We start from the raw sequence: 20,398 nt of genomic DNA, 5'->3' as shown, positions 1-20,398 counted from the left end.
GGTATTCCACTCTTGGCACGGGGTTTTTGTTCAGTAACTTCCAGCTTCTTGAAGCAGTTTCATCCAGTCATGCAGGCTATTTCCCTTCAAAATATTTTTTGTATTATGAATTATATTATTAACGTTGGTTACATGATAGTAGGCTCCACATGGCCTTTTCATGCCCCTTCATCTAGGTTTACCTCCCTGCAACCCCTTCGTCTCCCGATTCCCCAACTGCCTTTCACGTAAAGCTCCCCGCCCCAGTATTACCAATCTCCATTTTTCTATTATCTACCTTCTATTATTAGCCCTCCACTACAGCATTCCCCTCTCAATGGCCTCTCTCCACTTTTCTGACATCTACCAGTGCTCTGAACTGACACACAGAATTAAAGGTTTGAAGCTGGGACCCTCATATGAGAGAACGAGTGGTATTTGTTTTTCTGTGCCTGGGTTACCTTACTCAGTGTAAAATTACCCCCATTCCATCCATCTGTCCTGAAATTTTTAGTTTCATTATTTTCCTATAGCCGAGTAAAATTCCACTGTGCATATGTATCATGTTTTCATTAACTGTTCATTGGTATTCCGCAGCTATTGTGAATAGAGTGGCAGTGAACATGAATGAGCAAATTTCTCTCGAGTAGGATCCAGAGCCCATGCCCACTGGGCCTGTTGTGAAAAGTGGCAGGGCATGCCTAGGAAGACGGCTTTTTTGTGGGACAGGTGGCTTGAAGACCTTTGTTTTGGGCTACAACCAGAGAGGTCGAGTCCACCGGATCCTGAAATTCAGAAACAATTGTGATGGAGGACGATATGCTAGCTCTTCCCTGATCTTGCACGAAATCAGAGCCCCTGGGAGAGGCATTTGGGGTCACATCTGGATGGCAGAGGAGGTTTGGGAACGGGGCATTTCCTACATTTTGGATCAAAACACATTACAGGGATGGCGCGGAGAGCTGTGAAACGTGGTGTCGTTTCTGATCCTGAGGATGTCCAGGAGGCATAACTTTCGTCAGTGATAATGCATACCTTCAAGGGACTTTTCAACCGTGGCTGGGAGAAAGATTGGTTTTCATCACAAAAAGATCCACAGGAAACTTCGAAAGTATAGTTGGGGTAAGGGGGAATTTTGCAACAGAAATTCCCAGAAAGTATATTTCTGATGAAATATGAAGGAGCTCATTAAATTTTAGCAGTTACTATTTAACAAAAGCTCATTTGTATCCACAAGATGGTGAGACCATGGGGAATTTGGATGAGATTTGTGAAAGGCTATATGGATCCAGTTTCTAAGACATACACTTCTATTGTGCCATTTCATGGGAGAATTTTTACCATCATTATACATGCTTATTGTGTATAAAACCAGAGGCAATGGCCACATGTGCTTTTTGAATACTGGAGACGTGTTTCATGTTTCATGCGAACTAAATATAAAATAGAAGTCAGAACTTTAAGACAGCACAAAAATCATGTAAAATAGCAATGTTTCTGTATTTCTCTATCTACTCAATTTTGAAATAATATTTTTAATAGTTTAAGTAGAACATATTAATAAATTACTTCAGATGTATCTTTAGTTTATTTCATGTGTCTGTTAGAATATTATAAATTATACATGTGGCCTATGTTATATACTTCTATTGGATGAAGCTGAGCAATACTCATTATGTAGGTATCAATTGTATGCACTTATTTTATTTTTTAATTCATTAATGTAAAACTCTGATTTGATAATGCTGAAATTTTCTTAATGAAAGGTTCTATGTTTCTAATTTTCATTTTTTCCCCAGGTGTTTAAAAGATTGTTAGGACCTGGTAGATTTCAGCTTTGACTGTGAGCCAAATTTACATTGTTATGAAGCGACTTTAGTTCAGAAGAAGTGCTAATGAATAACAGAATTATGTTCATTCTATCTTGGGCTCATATTTCCATCTCCTTGTTTTACATGTTTAAAATGGGAAATTTTAGAAAAGCATTGGACAGATTTAGTCAATAATGTTTTTACTTACTTCTATAAGGAAAAAAGTATTAGCTGATTACTAAAATGAACAATTATTATTTTCAGGTTCTTTAAAATACAAATGTAATATATATATAAAATATATGTTATAGGCTTTCATTTTGTAGCCCAGGCTGGCCTGGAACTTACACGTGGCACGCTCCCTGCATCAGCTTCCCAAGTAGCAAGATTTCTGATAGGAGCTACCACACCTGGCTTGAAGTAAAATTTCTACTGAAGACTTACTGTAATAATTGCAAGAAATTCTTGTAAACTTTGTAGGAAAATTACCAGGTAATTTCTTTTGACAAAACGTTACTTTACCTCCTTTCCTCCCCCTCCTCCTTTTTTCCTATCATTGTATTTTCATATTAATATTTTTGTAAACCATTTGAAAGATAGATATAGATATTATACTTCTTTGCCTGAAAATAAATCAACATTTACTAAGAATAAGAATATTCTCTTATAAAACTATAATACAGTGACAAAATTCACAAAACTTAGTGCTAACTTAGTGTAATTATCTGTTGTAGAATACATATTCAAAATTCACTAACCATCCAAGTCTATTTCAGGAGCCTGCATGGTAACTAATTTCCAGGTCTCACTTTCCTTCCTTTAATCTAGAACTGTTTCCTGTCTTCCTTTTCTTTTGTCCTCCATGATACTAATGTTTCTGTCTAGAACAATTGTTTTTCTTTCTTTCTTTCTTTCTTTCTTTCTTTCTTTCTTTCTTTCTTTCTTTCTTTCTTTCTTTCTTTCTTTCTTTCTTTCTTTTTTTTATGTGCATTGGTGGTTTTGCCTGTGTAAGAGTGTTGGGCCCCTGGAACTGTAGTTACAGACAGTTGTAAGCCACCATGTGGGTGCTGGGAATTGAACCCTGGTCCTCTGGAAGATCAGTCAGTGCTCTTAACTGCTGAGCTCTCTCTCCAGCCCTCTAGAAGAACTGTTTTACATATCCTTTGAGGTCAGTTTCCTAGTGACAAGGTGGAGGTAAGGAGCCCTTTGACAGAAGAGCAGAATTCATGCTGTGATCTCAGCATGGAGAGCTCAGGAGTGCATGATATCTGGGTGTCTTGTTGTGGATGTCTATTTGGCGAAGGTGAAGTACATGGGGCTTTTGCACATAAAATTGTACCATTTTCTGTTGTAATTAATCAGCAAACGACAGAGAAAACCTTTGTCTACCTAATTCCTCATTCAGTTTGCTTCACTACTTTTAGCCTGTATTGTTTTCTTGAATTACCGCTTCACATTTTTAAGCCAAAACAATATATTCTAGCAGATTAAGTGCAGTAGATACTCCAAATAAATTTTACTAAGTAAACATTAAAGATATTTGAAAAAGTGTGTGGTGATATTCTGTATATGCTCTAACAAATAAAGCTTGCCTGAAGATCAGAGGACAAAGCCAGCCACTTTTGTTAAAAATTAAGCTATTTATCAATAATTATATTGTTTATTTTTATTGATTTGTAACTGGTTTATGTAAGGTTTTCGATTCCATATTTAAACTAGCTATTATTATTTCAAAAATGAAATAAAAATTGAAAAAATCCTTAGTATTAATTTGTGTGTAAACATTAGTGGGTATAAACTACATAAACCTAACCCAATGAGCCTCTTTATAAATAAGGTGTCTTGGGCTGTGGCTGTAGCTCTGCGGTAGAGCACCAGCTATCATTCATGAGGCCCTGAGTTCCAGATCCAGGATTGCAAAAACAATTTGAGAACTTTCTTTATAAGGTCTAATGCAACGCTGACATTTTAAAAAGAGATTTTTAAAAATTAAATTAAATTAATTATTAATTAATTTTACATCCTGACTGCAGTTTCCCCTCCCTTCTCCCAGTCTCCCCCTCCCTGCCAATACTGACTTTTTTTTTTTTTTTTTTTGGTTTTGGTTTTTCAAGACAGGGTTTCTCTGTGTAGCTTTGCGCCTTTCCTGGAACTCACTTGGTAGCCTAGGCTGGCCTCGAACTCATAAAGATCTTCCTGGCTCTGCCTCCCAAGTGCTGGGATTAAAGGTATGCACCACCACCGCCGGGCTAATACTGACATTTTTACAACCTGGAAATATCTTGGGACAGTGGCAATGAGGAAGAATTGAGACTGAGTGAGATTCACTAATTAAACCAATGACAAATCTTTTGTCATTTATAGGTTTGAGATTTTTCCATTGCAACAGGGGCCCAGACCTTAGCACATGACTCCATGATGGAAGTACCAGTCATGCCATAAAACTCAGCACATAGACATCACCACCTGCCTTTCTCAGGTGAGTTTTAAGTACAAAAACCATGTTCTGAGCTGACGTACCTCACTTAACAAAAATCGTTAGCCAGAAATGGAACTATAGAAGCAAAAAAATATGGTTAGTACATTCATAGACTTTACCAGAACTATGGACTTGGATAGATTAGGTCATTGTTTTCATTTTGGCAGGTGGTGAATATGATATTTAGTAATTAGAGAACTTAAATTTTCTTTAAAACAACATGGTGGGGTAAATAGCAGTAAAAAGTGAAATGTCATTTTCCTCTTAATTTTGAAGCTACAGTATTGGTTGATAGTGATCATTCTTTTGAGTATATTTGAGCAATTTTAAAGTAAAATTTTTTTTTAAAGTTTTATCACTAAACGGTTTAATACTATGGACCAAGGAGACAAGCCTTTTTTAAATTAAAATTTTAAATTAGTATGTATTAGATATCATTATGACATTTTCTCAGAAAGTGTATTTTAGTGATGTCAATCTTAATTGCCTGAAGTGTCATAATCACCTAAAGCCTGTATTAATTATAGAGTTTTGCATTTTATGCAATCATCTTCTAAAGAGTTTAAACTCATTTATCTTGGCTGACTTTTTGAAGCATGAATACTCATTATCTATTGATTTGGCCTTTGGGAACATCTTATAGAAGTTTGCAAATTAAATACAAAACTAATGAAGCAAGTTATTGATTTAGCTCATTTGTGATAAGTTTTATGACAGATCATTACATTAGCTTGTTTACTGTATTGTTATATTGATGCAATCAGTTGCTTTTATTCAACAAAAAAGCTGCCAAAAATTAATTCCACCGAGGATTTGAAGCAAAGACCCCAGATACATCGTTCTTGCTCTTACCCACTGCACAGCCTTGGTCTGGTTGCATAGTTACTTGCCCAGGACAAGTGTTTAATTTTTTTAAAGCCTTACATTCCTATTTTATAAAACAGGGGAGGGGACTGTCACTTGGAAAATAAGAAATGTCAGCCACTACTATTTCCACCTGTGTTTTTTAAGAAACAAGGAAAAATTTCTTGGGATTATTGTATAAGAACATATGAAATCATCTGAACGGCTAGCAGAAAGTATTAAAGGAATCTAGAACTCTCTTTCAATACAGTGGCCATGAGCCAGGCAGCCAGAACTACAATGTGCTTATAAGTGTAAAACACACACCAGGAATCACAAGTATTTCTGAACAGGAATATTCAAATAGCTCATTAATTTTTTGTGTTGTTTCAAATTGACATAACAACACCATGGATGCTGAATTAGCTACTGTTAGAATTAACTCTCATTATTTAAAGAAGTTAAGGTGTCTATTGAACACATACTATTGAATCGTGGCTCTCACTGAGATTCGAGGAACTGGCTAGTTTGGAACTTGGGTTACTTTTAAGTGGTGATTCTGCGCTGAAGCTTTTGCACATCACATAGAAACCTGAAAACTATTACCATCCTATGGTTGGAATCATTTACCATGTGGCCCATTCTCAAAATATAAGAGAAAGAAGCTGTTGTTGATCTTGTTGTCTCCATGTTCTGAGTGAGATGGCTTCCAGGCAAGAAGACAGTGTTCTTTAATTATCATCTTAACTGCTAAATGAGAATTTCCACTGTGTGCTCTTCTCTCCAGCAGGATAATCTTATCATTTAAATTAAACAGTTTCAGGAAAAGAGCAATAGAAATGTTGAGTACACTTGAGTTTTTTTTTAAGCACATCATTACATCATTATGTTTGATGGTTTTATGACCCTCCCGTTGCTGTTATTATCAGCACAAATACAAATATTGGATATGGATTAGCATAAGTTTTGTAAAGACTACTTTAGTGTAGCTTTTCTCAGTGTATTCCAAAGTAAACAGATCCCGTCAGAGCAGAAGTTATCTCACATCCTGGTTTCCCTTGCATAGTTGCAGTCCAAAACGGTCGCTTTAGCATAATTCATAACAGCTTTCCCTCTCTCTTAAACTTGTGCTAGCATGGGCAATAAATTATATGAACATCCTTCACAAGAAGCCCCTAGATGAAAATATACTGTTAAATAATGTTGGGAAACAAATCATCTTCCATCACATCCTAGAAATGTGTAAGTATCGGCATCAAAGAAGTGTTAGGCATACTTAACTTAGTTTAATTCTATGTTTCCTAAACTTGTTTCCTGGTGTAATTCCTCTTTTCATGCAATAAATATTAGTATCCCACAGAACACACTTAAAGCAGTGCAGGATACTCAGAGATTTTTTTTTAAACATTCTTTAGCTAATGGCTTTCTAGTGTAGAAGAGTTTGTATGCACTTTCTGTAATTAGCCTCTCTCATGTTTTGTAGGCTGTGGCAATGAGATAAATAGTTACCCGCTAAATTCATGATCACAAACTCTGAGAATATCTCTGAAATTCAGATTCAATTTAAGTTCAGTAAAAATTCAAATTTTGCCTCTTATATGTGGTTTGAATGAAAATGGCCCCCATAGACCCATAGGGAGCGGTGGTATTAGGAGGTGTGGCCTTGTTGGTGTAGGCAGGGCCTTGTTGGAGGAAGTGTGTCACTGAGGGTTGGCTTTGAGGTTTTGGAAGCCCTAGTCAAGCCCAGAGTTACTCTTCTTCTGATGCCTGGTGATCTGCATGTAGAGCTCCCAGCTACCTCTCCAGCAGTGTGTCTGCCTGCATGCTGCCATGCTTCATGCTGTGGTTGCAACGAACTAAATAAACCTCTGAACTGAAAGCTAGCCCCAATTAAATTCCTTCCTTTATATGAGTTGCAGTGGTCATCTTGGTGCTTTGTTGTCATAGAAATAGAAACCCTAACTAAGACATATACCAAGCTGAGGGTTATAATAAATAATGTAAAATAACTAAATAAATAAGTAAAGATGACTTTTATCCTCAGCCTTTGAATTAATAAGTGGATCGGTTTGACTACTCTGTGTAATGTTGTTTTCCTATTTTTTGGTTGATTGTTTTCATGGTTGGAGTTCTGGATCTTGTCAGATTACAGAGTGGGAGAGTACGAACTCGTAGAACAGACTGATAGCGCACGTGCTGGGAGGACACAGAAGCCTTTCCCAGCTGTGCCCTCAGGTATGAGAACACAGACATCCGAAGACCCTTGCCTTCAGGCTCCTCTCAGGAGTGCAAAAGAAAGGATCTGTTTGAATCCCCGGGGGGGGGGGGGGGGGGGGGGGGGTAATGAAATCACCAGTTTCAGCTTCTATCAGCAGATCTGGTCAGTGACGGGCCAAATCTGTGCAAGCCTCTGACTGTCTGCTTCTGGGTTCTGTGCTGGAGAAATTGATCCTGGAAAGAGCTTCTGGAAAGACAAGCATGCAGGCTTAGGTAAGTAAAAGGGTACAGTTAGAACCCTGAGGTGGGTGAAGGTGACATGCCTGGGAGGAAGACGTAGACTAGTCAGAGAATACCACAGGGCTAAGATTTACCACCACTTTGTACCTGAAGGTGAATGGGAATGTGCTCACAAACAAGAGGAGTCTAATGTTGTATGGAACACACCCACAGGCTGGGGGTACGCAAGAAGGTTGAGTTGGGTTCGGGGTCTCTCAATAATGGGGGACAGACTACCAAAGTCTATTAAACCAGAAGCAAACTTTATTCCAGAAAAAAAAAAAAAAAAACCAAAGAAAAAATAAAAATAAAAAACTCACCACAGAGCACAAAAGCTTATCAGCTAGCTTCGACCACAGCCTGGGTTCGGGATTCTGAGGCTGTGGCAGTTGGAGGGGGGTTATAAGCCACTTTTTATAGTAAGGGTTCGGAAGGCATTAGGAATGGAGTGCATGCTAGGAGTCACATAGAAACATCAGGCATGAGGTGCATACTATAAGTCACGAAGAAACAACTATTAAAAGTTAACTTTGGTCCAGGCAGTTGTTGGCTCTAAGGGGCAAAGTGGGGGGGGTGGTGTAAAAGTTCACCCCTGGCTGTTGACAGAGGAGCTGGCTGTAAAGCAGACAGCCATTGTTAGAAATTAACCTTTAGAGCTTATGACTGTCACTTTCCATCTCTATATTCCTGGACCCTTCAGTTGAAGCTCCTGGCTAGCCATGGGGAGGCTCCAGACAACTACAATCCAGCAACATGGTGAAGAGCCAGTGTCAGTCAGCTTTGCATCATGGTGACTACTAAATACCTGAGATAAATGGCTTTAAAGGAAGGAAAGCTTGCCTCACAGTTACTATGGTCTCAGGCCTTAGTCACCCGGATCCATTAATTTGGGGAACAAGGTAAAAGAGAACATCGTAATGGGGACACAGGATGGAGCAAGGCTGGTTTACCTAATGGTGGATAGTGGAGAGAGAGACGGAGGTGGGCTTGGAACAATTTGTACCCCTCAAAGTAATACCTCGGTGATCTACTTCACCTAGGCCCTACCTTCTCACTGTAGCCCAGTCAGCTATGAATTTATCAATAAAATCAATGGACTAATCCATTGATGACATTAGCACTCTCATGATCTAGTCATTTTGATACTGACCTAGCTTTAAACACATGAGCAGTAATCCAAATCCAGATGATAAGAGAGGCCTTTCAGGCTAAGGAGAACATCAAAGCTCTGTCCAAGGAGGCAGAGACTAAGAAATAAAACTCTGCCTCTTGAGTCAGCACATTGTGACCTTTGTGATTACACAAAGTCAAAAATTTTCAATGATGAGACACAGAATAAAACAAAAAAATAACATTTCACCTTCTAAGATACAGAAACAAGGCACAGAGATGAGATTGCTCAATTATCTCCAGGATCATTGTAAAATATTTCCCTAAAGGGATGCTAGGCAAGTAAAGCTTTAAAGAAAATTAAAATGCCAGGGTGTGTGCATTTTTGCAAAGAGAACTACACAGAGCAGCAATCCTAGTTAAGTGTGTGTGTAAGGCGTGTTCTCAGCTGCTGGGAACAGGTTAAGGAGTCAGGGAAATGAAAGTGTAAAGACACAACTGGGATTAAAATACAAAGACTATTATTTAAGGAGACTAAAGTCTGACCTCTGGTTTTAACTACTCGTACTGTAAGACACCAGTCAGTTCACTGTGATACAACACAAAGGGACAGTGAAACCTTTAAGAGAAACTTCCTTAGGTGTGGTAAACCCGCACCTGAGAAATAAAGTGCTGACTCACCACCCTGAGCAACAGCGTTGGGACACACCCTTTCAATAAAAGGAGCAGGAGTCTCATAAACTATTTTAGCAAGACCTTCCTCCAGGAAGTACTCGGTCACTTTATGGAGTGTGTGTGTGTGTGTGTGTGTGTGTGTGTGTGTGTGTGTGTGTGTGTGTATACATAATAGCAACATGATATTTTTCTAAATGAAAGTTTAATTCTGGGCTTTGAATATCCTTTAGGTTTTCATCAGTAGAATAAGCAATTTTCCTGGTATTTTAAAGGCTTTTCTAGTTTATCTTTAACAGTTTTTTAATTTTATTTTTATTTATGGAAAGTTTTATTATGAAGATTTTTATTCACGAAAATAAGTTGTCATAGCATATGCCCTAGTTCAAAGTGACCTAAGCCTCACGGCAGTCAGGGCTCCAGTGCAGCGAGCACAGCTGGCGGCAACATCACAGCTGGGTTTAAAACCCTTGCTGTGGGGCCCATCTAGAACCCCACACTTCCCACCAGCTGGGAAGCTGCTCTGCTCTACTAGAAATTGTGCCACAAGCCTCACAGTGACCTCACCAGAGGTCAGGTCAGGGGAAACCAGAAGGTCAGAGGTTTTACAGCTGCTGACAGAGTCCTTGGAAAGGATTATTTTGGAATATTTATTTCTATTTTGCGAAAGAAGGGAACGAGAGGGGTCAGAAATAGGAAACCGACAAGAAAAGAAGCCCGTCAGCACTCAAAACTGATTACTGGGGAATTACTTTGTGGCAAGGAAAAAAAAAAACAAAAACCAAAACCCAAAACCAAAACCCCACAGAGTTCCAGAAACTTCATTTAGTGACGCTTATCCCAAAGGGCTTTTGTTGGGTGTATTTTGCTAAAATAAATGTGCTTACCTTAACTCTGTAATGAGCTTTGATTTGCTCTTGCCAGTTTTCATGATGGTTGCCAACTCGATGGAAAACAAGAAACCTTCCAGGACGTGGGACACCCGGCAGTGGCAAGGCAGGGTTAAGTGGCCATCACCCTTATTACTGTAACTATTTTAGAATAAAGTCAGATACTGAGCTGTGATCTCCATTGGCAATGAGAAGACCGTTACTTATAGCAGACTTCCTGAGTTCAGGAAAGGAACCATGGTTCTCCCTAGTCCACACCAGTTGGTGTTTGACTCTCACTCTGTCCTATGCTTTAGCTGTTGTGGCATAACCATCTATTAAATATTAATTGAGTTGTTTTCTTGGAATATACTGAAAACCTCTCACTGGGATTAGATGGCCATGGTGCCTGTTTTATGGCATAGAGGGCAATGTGTAAGTTATAATTCGGAGAAATGACACTCAAGTTTCTGCTTATTTAGTGTTTGACCACTAACTTCTTGAGGAGTATAAACTCCTCAGTCTCAGCTTCTCCGTCTTTAAAATGGGGATGATGACTGCAAGAGATTATGCACCAAAGTATCTCATTGAAGCAATAAAGCGCTCCCCACTGATGTCTCATTTCTTTCCCAAACCTCTGCTTCCCGTTCACTTCTTGTAGATCCTTCACCTCTGAACTGGACAAAAGTGTAGGGCATGGAGTGCTGGATGCTGACCTACGAAAGTGCTGCACCACAGATCATACTGAAAATATGTTGTCTATATACGCAGCGTTTGACCTGCTCTCCTCCAGAAAGTGAAGAGTTTCAGTCCATTGTTACCGAAAGAGTCAAATTCTTGTGTAGAAATAAAAAGACAAAATAAAACTGTCCTTTGCAAGAATCACTTACCTTTTCTGAGCTGTTTGTATACAAGTACTTATAAAATAGTCCAAATCTCAAGATTCCAAAATACTGGCCCATAATAGTCCTTAATAGGAACATGACTCATCTTTAAAAAATTTTTTAGATTAATTTTTATTTTTTTTGTTTGATTTCCACACATGGATATATTGTATCTTGATACTATCCACCCATACTTCTTCTCTCCCTCTTAACTTCTCCTGCCTACCCCAACATTTCTCACTTCCAACTTCATATCCTTTTTAAAAAGATCCATTGAGTCAAGTTCATGCTGCTCACAGGTACATAGGTATGGAATCATACACTGAGGCAAGGGAAGTATACTAGAATTTAAAGATTTAATTTTGGAATAGGCTTCTAAGTGGTACTATTCCTCCAACCCCAAAACTGACCATACCTTGACGAAGAAGAGTCAGACAGAAAAGGCAGCATTTTCTAAGCCAGACTTTAATTACTAACATTTTATTTTGCATTAGATAGTGCCCAGAGCCTAAGCTGGTCTAGAAATCTCTATGTAGCCAAGGATTTCTTTGAACACCTGATCTTTTGCCTCTAATTCCAAAGAGGTGGGTTACAGGCATGCACCAATATGCCTGGTCAATGTGATATGATCAAGTATTCTACCGACTGAGCTAGCTACATTCTCAACTGCTAAAATCTTTATTATGATTTGCATATCCCCTAAATTCTCAACAACCACTTAGATTCAAAGAGATACCAGATTGTGCTTACCAACCATGTCCAGGGTTGCTTGTAGTCATTATAATTTTTTCATGAATATCCACCTCCACACATTGAGTGTCTTACTATGTTCATGATACTTTTCACATAATTAAAAATCCTACAGCTCTATTAAGATATTACTTTTTCCTCCTAGAGTGGAATAAAATTAATTATAAAGCTATCTGATTCTAAGATACTAGCCAAACAAAATTAATAGATTATTAAACACAAGCATTAGTTAAGACATGTCCCAATTAGGAAATACTAACATGACTAAATACACCTTACTATGGAAATGTGGTAGCTACTTTTTCTTGTGAGAAACTCTATCACACAATACTTCCTCTACTTTGGTATTTATTACAAGTATATCTGTATTTACAGATCTGTATCTAGTCTAAGTATAAGGGTTATGAATTTGGTGCATTAGGCAATAGTGAAATAGAAATTATTATCCTTTTATTTCAAAATATCAAAACATCTTGTTCTGAATCCCTTGGTCTACTTACCTAAAATTAATTAATGAAACACAGCGCATTCTATACCATCATGGAGGAAGGACTTTTGAGGTTTTTTTTCTAGTTTCCTAATTACTACATACCAACTGCTCACTCTCATGTAACCTATTTGGAGCTTGGCTACTTTATTCCGACACTCAGCTCAGTCCTGTGGCCCTTCTGGGATCAGAAAGCCAACACAACTGGGATTGAGTAACTAATACATTTCTTTCCATCATTTTGCCATGGGTTGGATTTAATTAGTTTACACAATATCAAGTTTCCTTATGGCTTTTTCATACGTGACTTGTTTGACCTTATTCTTTCTTCCTCTTTTCTGCTACCTCCAGGCCTCCAGCTACTTAAACCTCAGAGAGGGAACAGGACTCACCCCTCACAATCCCAGGAAATCCCCCTCTAGGACAAGTCAGACCCTACCTGATTCAATTACTTCTTTCTACTCCTAGATGAGGACGTATGTAAACTTCAGATAGGCTGAACTGGAGAGTAGTTGTCAGAAAGACAATGGGTTGCATCTTTTCACATAAGAGGTAGGAAAAGAGATAGAACGGCAGGGCAGGAGAAACCAAAATAGCAACTGGGCAAGATGATGACTTAACAGTTGTATTGGCTTATGTGTCCACTCCCAACAGACAATCTTGAGCTGGGAGGTGCGTTTCTTCATAAATAAGTCCTCAACACTTAACACACGACACCCCATTTACCAGTACATAATGACTCAAAGAACTGAATGAACAGTGAGTTATTATTACTATTTTCTTCTCTAACATAAGAATTTTTAGGTTACTTAAAATATGTAATTAGTTGAACTAGGCTCAAGAACACATCTGTTCTCCGCTTATAACTTTTTAATGTGTTTCCCCCCAGATGTTCAAGGCAAACATTAAATTGCAACTTCAAAATTCTGAGGTCTAAAATAGATCTGGGTTCTGCTTTTTACCCCGAGAAGATGTTCAATCTTTTTGTGTCACATATTGTGAAATATTCTGAATTTAGATGAAAAGTACACACTGTTCATTCAGGGCACAGAAATATCATTGAAGTTAAATGTTTGGTGGGTACACAGATCTCATATTCTGCTTTTGTTACATTTTTAGCAGTCAGTTTCTATCACTGATTAATATCAAGAACATTTTGTGTGAGAACTAGGAAGTACCCTGGTTAGTGTGGAGTCACCTGTGTACATTTCAAAGCCTGTAGTTAAAAACAACAACAACAACAACAAAAACTACCTCTACTCATAAAATTCCCTCATTTAAAATATCGTTTTATTCCAGTAGTCAAGCTCATTTTTTTAGATAGACGAAGTCTACTGTGCTACTGAGTTCTTCCTGCCAGGATCTACTCTGTCTTCCCTGACAGACCATCATCTATAAAAGATGACAGTACACTGATAGAAATTATGTATGGGATGTGTTAGGGCACCAACTAAAGAGCACAGCTAAAACGCAGGAGACTTAAATGAACCACCGGACTTTACTTATTCATCCCATATTTATCTAGACATCTTCAACAAAGAGCTGTAGCATGTTATAGCAAAAATTATGATTTATTAGTAAACACCACCCTCCAGGGGATTGTTATTTCTATGAATGGGAATAACACAAACACACAATAACTATAATTGAAATTTGAGACAGGAAGTGATGAATAGTATTACAGGAACATAGCCCAGAAAAGGAAGGGACAATATTCAGATCGAGGAATTGGCCATTTTAGTCTTGAAGGGTCATTGAACTGTGCCTCAGTGAGTGTACTGTAGCATTATTTGGACAAGAGGGTGACTAGGAGGGAAGGTATTGTGGTTTAAGGAACACCTTAAACAAACAGACTGCAACATGAAAATCATTTACCCCAACGATGGTAAACAACATCATATTGCCCACATAGGTGCTTTAAATGTGCATTTTTCACTGAGATAATGGAAGCTGTCATTACAAAACATATACTCTATTATTTCCTGTTTTTTAAATATTCAAAAATTAACAAACAAAAAATATAGAGAATAATCCTGAAGTCTCTTTGATAGCTTTCTATATTTTTTTATTAATCTAAATTATTTCTTTAGAACAACTGTTGTATTATAGTTCTCTAGAAATCAGAACCACATATATAAACATATATATATATATATATATATACTATATACGTATTTATACATATAAATATATTTGTAAGTGTCATGAATTATGAACAGGGCATCTGAGAGGAGGAGGAAATAGCCATTTTTTAAGTATTTAGGCAGTTCATTATGTTTCATAAGCACTTATGGATATATAACGTTAAGGAAAGGGATGTATGACTATCAATGGTATTTAAGTGAGTAATTTGAAGCACAGAGAAACTGGGGATCTTGAAGGTTTGGAGCTGGAGGGGCACAGGTGGAAACAGAATCAGAACTGGTATCTTCTGATAGGTCACCCAGTCACCTTGCTGTTGCACCTTCACTCTTGAATCCTAAATCTCCGCAGCATTTATTGTATTTAATCATTTCTTGTAACGTCCTTCATGATACATTTGTTTACACATGTACTAGATCCAACTAATTTGAAGGGATGTTTATTTATGAAAAACATTATTGTATTATACATATAATTGAATATCAATGTGTTTATTTTCAAGAATAGATTCTATTATATGTTCTGTTTTTGTTAGGTCACCATCTGCTTATCTAACAGACTTTTTGAATTAGGTTTTTTTTTTTTTTTTGAGACAGGATTTCTCTGTGTATCTCTGGATGCCCTGGACTTGCTCTGTAGACCAGGCTGGCCTTGAACTCACAGAGATCTGTCTGCTTCTGCCTCCTGAGTACTGTGATTAAAGATGTGTGCCACTGCTTCCTGGCTTTGAATTGGTTTTCAAGATGTGTGGATGTGTTGTTTTTCATGATACTGACAACTCAGAAAGTCCTAAATTGTTCATATTTAGAAAGGCTTATGACTTAGGTGAACATAAGTGAGTAGCTCAACTTTAAAAAAAAATATTTTTATTTTATAATTAATTTAATTTTACATATTAGCCACAGATTGCCCTGTTCTCCCTCCTCCCATCCCCCTAGCCTCTCCCCCCCCCCCATCCACTCCCCATTCCCACCTTCTCCAGGGCAAGGTCTCCCCTGGGGAGTCAGCCCAGCCTGGTAGATTCAGTTGTGGCAGGTCCAGGCCCCTCCTCCCTAGACCAAGGCTAAGCAAAGTGTCTCAGCATAGGCCCCAGTCTCCAAAAAGCCAGCTCATGCACAAAGGACAGGTCCCGGTTCCACTGCCTGGGGCCCTCCTAAACAGTTCAAGCTAATCAACGGTCTCACTTATCCAGAGGGCCTGGTCCAGTTCCATGGGGGTTCCTCCGCCATTGGTTCACAGTTCATGTTCTTCCACTAGTTTGGCTATTTGTCCCTGTGCTTTTTCCAATCATGGTCTCCATATCTCTTGCTCATAGAATCCCTCCTCTCTCTCGCTAATTGGACTCCTGGAGCTCCACTGGCAATGATCAAGAGAGTGCCTGAGCTGACCCACTCTGGTGATCGGATGGCCGAACACCCTGTCATGACAGAACTCTCATCCAGTGACTGATGGAAGCAGATGCAGAGTAGCTCAACTTTAAGGGCTAATTTCATTTTCTGTGAAAAGGAGATAATAGAACTTTGATAATGTGTGATATGACTGAGTTACTGTGTATATAAAGGTATGAAGAACGACTTGGCATTCAAGATGAAAGGGTTTTATGTGTCTTCATTTTCTAAAGGAAGCCATTTTCAATTACAATGCATCAATCTCAATGGTAAGTCCAACATCAGTTACTAATGGCAGCTAACTTTTTTGAAGTTTATGAACTCTGTAGGCTTATACCATCTTAAGAAATGGGAGAGTATAAACTTTGATCCACAGATGTTTCCCTTGGCTTCCTTGGTACCCATCTTTTATAAATATGGGTGGTGGCTTATTCTTTTAAATGCTCATTACTGCTTGAATTCTGCTTTTGTTTTAGATATTGGAGTTCGCTTCCATGGGATGGTTATCATGATGTCCACTCAAAATATCTTTTTCTGTTGACTGCTTACTCACAATTATTTTCTGCGAGATGCTTAGGACATAACCATTAATGGCCAATTCTCATCCTTATTCATACATTCCTTCCCATACTAGAATTTAATGGCCCTAAAATGCTGAGTTTAAGTATCTGAAGAAACCCTGCTGTGTAGTGTAAGTTTCTGGGAGAGATGTGAGAAAATATGAACTTACCCCAGACAGGGAACTAAAGACAGACCAAACAAACTATTCTACTGTGGCAAGCAATGATTTTGGTGGGGTCACTTACAGAGTGGATAAGGAGTTACTTACAGGGCCATGGGTAACTCAGAGGAAGAGGCACTGAAAAGCTCACACCAGCTAGAGAACTATTCGTGAAAGTTGCATTTCTAGAGCTCCCTGTATGACTTCCAGATACTTTAACAGATTGGAGCCTCCACTCTTCAGAAGCAGCCTGTACTGCTCATGAAACCTTGAGGAGAAAGTCTGTGAATCAGGCAAATTTTAGGAACTTCTTGAGACTTATAAATTGCTTTCTTCCTGGACCCTGAAACTTTGCTTACTTCTTGAGTCTTAAGGATTGAATGTTTAAATTCCAAAGAAATTGCTACATAACCAAGTCACATTCTCCTTATATTCCCATCCATGGAATCAACTCCATGGTTTGGCCACTTACCCCAAACTTCATTTTTATTCTCTTTTTATATATAATCCAGTTTAATTTTTAAATTGGGTGATGGCTTTGAAATGACTCCTTCTAATCCTTTTTCTGGAAATACGGACCATGGAACCTTGACCTCATTCTTTAACTGATAAAAGCACAACAGGAAAAAAAATGCTGAAAATTTTTACATAAATCGCATTATTGCCCAGGTAAACCACATAGCATACAGCAACTGCCCAGTTTATGTGCCCTTTATCACCATTATTAGGAACAGAATAAAAGTTTTAATTATTAGGTCTGTCTTTTCTTATCAGTGTGCATTTGGGTAAAGTACCTGTGTGTTTCTTCTGTAAACTACTTTTGGAATTTAATTATATGCAATTCATCTTGCCATAAGTTTTATTTGCCACGGTGTTTTCATAGATACAGTTAAGTCTTAAATATCAAGACTTCGAGTCCATACTTGCTTGACTAGTGAAAAGTCAGTCCTTAGAGCTGGGCACAATGAGGTTAAACTTTATTAACTCTGGCATATGGTAGTCTGAAGCAGATCAGAAATGAGGACAGCCTGGGATAAGACAAGACAACATCTAAGTAAACAGTAATTAACCACAAAAAGGAATGAGCTTGCATTCGTACTATAATATGAATGATCCTGAAAACACTGTGTTAAATTAAAACTTCTAGTCACAGATGACCCCCTTTATTCGTGATTCCATTCATACAAATGGATTTCTACTCATGCAAAGTTTTTTTCTGTAGATCCACCTGGCCTCGAACACACAGAGATCCGCCTGGCTCTGCCTCCCGAGTGCTGGGATTAATGGCGTGCACCACCACCACCTTCCAGTCAAGGTTTTTAATGTTTGAAAATCTACAAAGACAGAAAGCTGAAGAATGGTTGCTTCAGGAAGGAGGGAGGGCACCTGAGGGGGTGGGTGGCTGATAGTTAAGTAATTAACATATCTGCTCTAAGTTAATTTCTCAACAATGATCAACTAATATCCCAAGATTAATTTCTCAAAGCAAGGTTACACTTTCAAGAAAAATGTCTGCTGAAGGAATGAGGTTCTGAGACATTGTCTTCATTGTCTTTGTCAAAATATGCAGCCACTCATTTCTATTGCTGACGAATAAAAACAAAACAAGCCAACAAAAAACCGACAACAAAACCAACAGCAGACTATCCCATAGGTGTGAAGGGCCCCCTGCTGGCCATTTCCTAATGATGCTCAGTGACTCGGATTCACAAAGACCTAAGGACTTTGGCCTGAAAGGAAACTTTTTTAAAAATGAGGACACTTGGTTGTTTGATGAGAATGATTAGCAATTATGAATAAACATCACACCATTGCCAGAGCCTATTTTAATTAACCCGGGTTTCATTTGAGTAGTTATCCTTCAGAAGTGACACGTCAAAAAGTTCTCAACCTTCTATTTATCCTATTTCTTGAAAAGAGGGTTTTTGTCTCTCAAGTCTCAAATCCAAGTTCTCTGAAAGTTCTTATTTGGAAAAAAATTTCATCGATGATAATACCAATCTTAACAAATGTCTAAAATTATACCACCAGATGGTGCTACCTCCTTACATTTCCCAAAGACAGTGACACATTTGAAAGGACATTTTACAGTGAGTTCTAATTACCTTCTGTTAATACTATTTAAAGTTGCAGGACATCTGTTAGCCAAGACTCTGTGGTACAATAGGGATTTTATAATTGGACACCTGTCAATGGAAGTTGGCCAGCCAGTATCAACACATAGAGAAACTTAGCTGCAGTCATTTTTGGATTTTTTTAAAAACTTCACCTTTCTAGTTATTTGTACTTTACTCTTAAGAAGCGAAAGTCTAGGTGTTTTCTCATCCTATACAAACTCTTTATTAAAGATATACTCATAACGATCTCAAACTCACAAAGATTTATAATGATATTGCAATATTCATTTACAACCACAAACAGTAGAGCTGCTTTTATCCTAGGATAATATTTATCTTGAACTTAAAAGCCACCTTGCAAAAGAAAGCTGAAATTAGGTGCAGCAGGTGGCTGGGTGTGTGAATCATGTTCAGTGATAGACACAGATCAAACATTGCATTTACTCTTTTACCTTGCTGGCCCCCTTATAATTACAGGGGTATGAAAGGGTAAGTTCTAGCCAACGAGATGTAGTGCAGATAAAGGTATCTTTTTCAGATGGACGTTATGTGAAACTCATGCAAATTTCTCAAGTGTTTTTGACCTCATAGGAGTTACAGGAAGAAGAGAAGAATGGAAAGGAGACTTTTTTTTTTGTACAGTTTTCTCTCTTAGGGCTTTTCCTTCTGCCTGGAAGTGGACATTCTTTAACTAATCGAGAGCATGGAAAGGTGAGAGAGAATCTCATACTCTTTCACTCAATATTTGAGATGAAGGAAGAAAGCAATCCTGCTGGTATAATATACCAACTGGGACAGAGTCACTGGTCAAACATGAGCAAGGAAGAGGCCTGGCAATTTAGTTTTCCGGGGCAGGTTTTGCTCCTAAGTGATTTAGATTGATCTACAAGTTGTTGGGCATCAACCAGGAGAGATGGTAGCACAATGTAGCCATTTCTCACTGTCTTTGAATCTCTCCTTTCTTTTAACTCTATGTCTAATGCATCAGGAAATCCTGCCGGTCCTCTCACCAAATATGTTTTAGTATTCATCTTTCTATCTCTGCCATTCAAACTCATTAAAAACCATCTTGACTTCTTCATTTAGTCTCCTGTCTTTTAGGCATTCTATTTTTTTTAAACCAAGAAGCCAATGTGAACTCATGAAAACATGAAAGAAATCTTATATATCATCTGCTTAAAATTCATTGATGACTTTTTATGCTCTTAAAATAAAATTCTAGGGTTGGGAATATAGGCTAGTGGTAGAGGTCTTGCTCATAAGCACAGGCTCTGGATTCTGGGATCGATGCCTAAAACAGGAATAAAAGAGATTTTCAATCCATTAGTTTTATTACCAAAGCACGATTTCCCTAGCTGCCACCCTGCAGTGCTCTTCTGTCCACCCACAGGTCCTCTTGATACTTCTCAGACATATGAGGACATTTGCTCTTACTCTGTGTGTCTGGAATTTTCTTCCTCTGCGCCTAATCATTACAATGCTGCTTCCTTCAGATCTCAATCCAGATCTCACCTTAGGAAAGCATTCTTGACCATCCCATTTAATCTTTATCTCCATTATAATATTTTTCACAGTAACTAATCTTGTAGATGTAATAGTCTTACTAAATAAGAAACACAGAGCCAGATGCAGAGTTAAAAGCCCAAGAGG

The 20,398-nt window shown here is 38.1% G+C and overlaps 1 long non-coding RNA gene across 1 annotated transcript; it reads left to right on the top strand.

Moving 5' to 3' along the window:
- Positions 1-2,296: 2,296 nt before the first annotated feature.
- Positions 2,297-11,144, top strand: LOC107402635 (uncharacterized). Its single transcript, XR_013049660.1, has 3 exons — positions 2,297-7,347; positions 7,488-7,602; positions 8,309-11,144. It is a non-coding gene; the product is annotated as an uncharacterized LOC107402635 (long non-coding RNA).
- The last annotated feature ends 9,254 nt before the right edge of the window (positions 11,145-20,398 follow it).

The sequence above is a fragment of the Peromyscus maniculatus genome, chromosome 3 (genome assembly GCF_049852395.1).
Source record: "Peromyscus maniculatus bairdii isolate BWxNUB_F1_BW_parent chromosome 3, HU_Pman_BW_mat_3.1, whole genome shotgun sequence".
Classification (NCBI taxonomy): Eukaryota; Metazoa; Chordata; class Mammalia; order Rodentia; family Cricetidae; genus Peromyscus; species Peromyscus maniculatus.
Note: the sequence above shows the minus strand (reverse complement) of the source record. Positions and strands in the feature narration are given on the sequence as shown.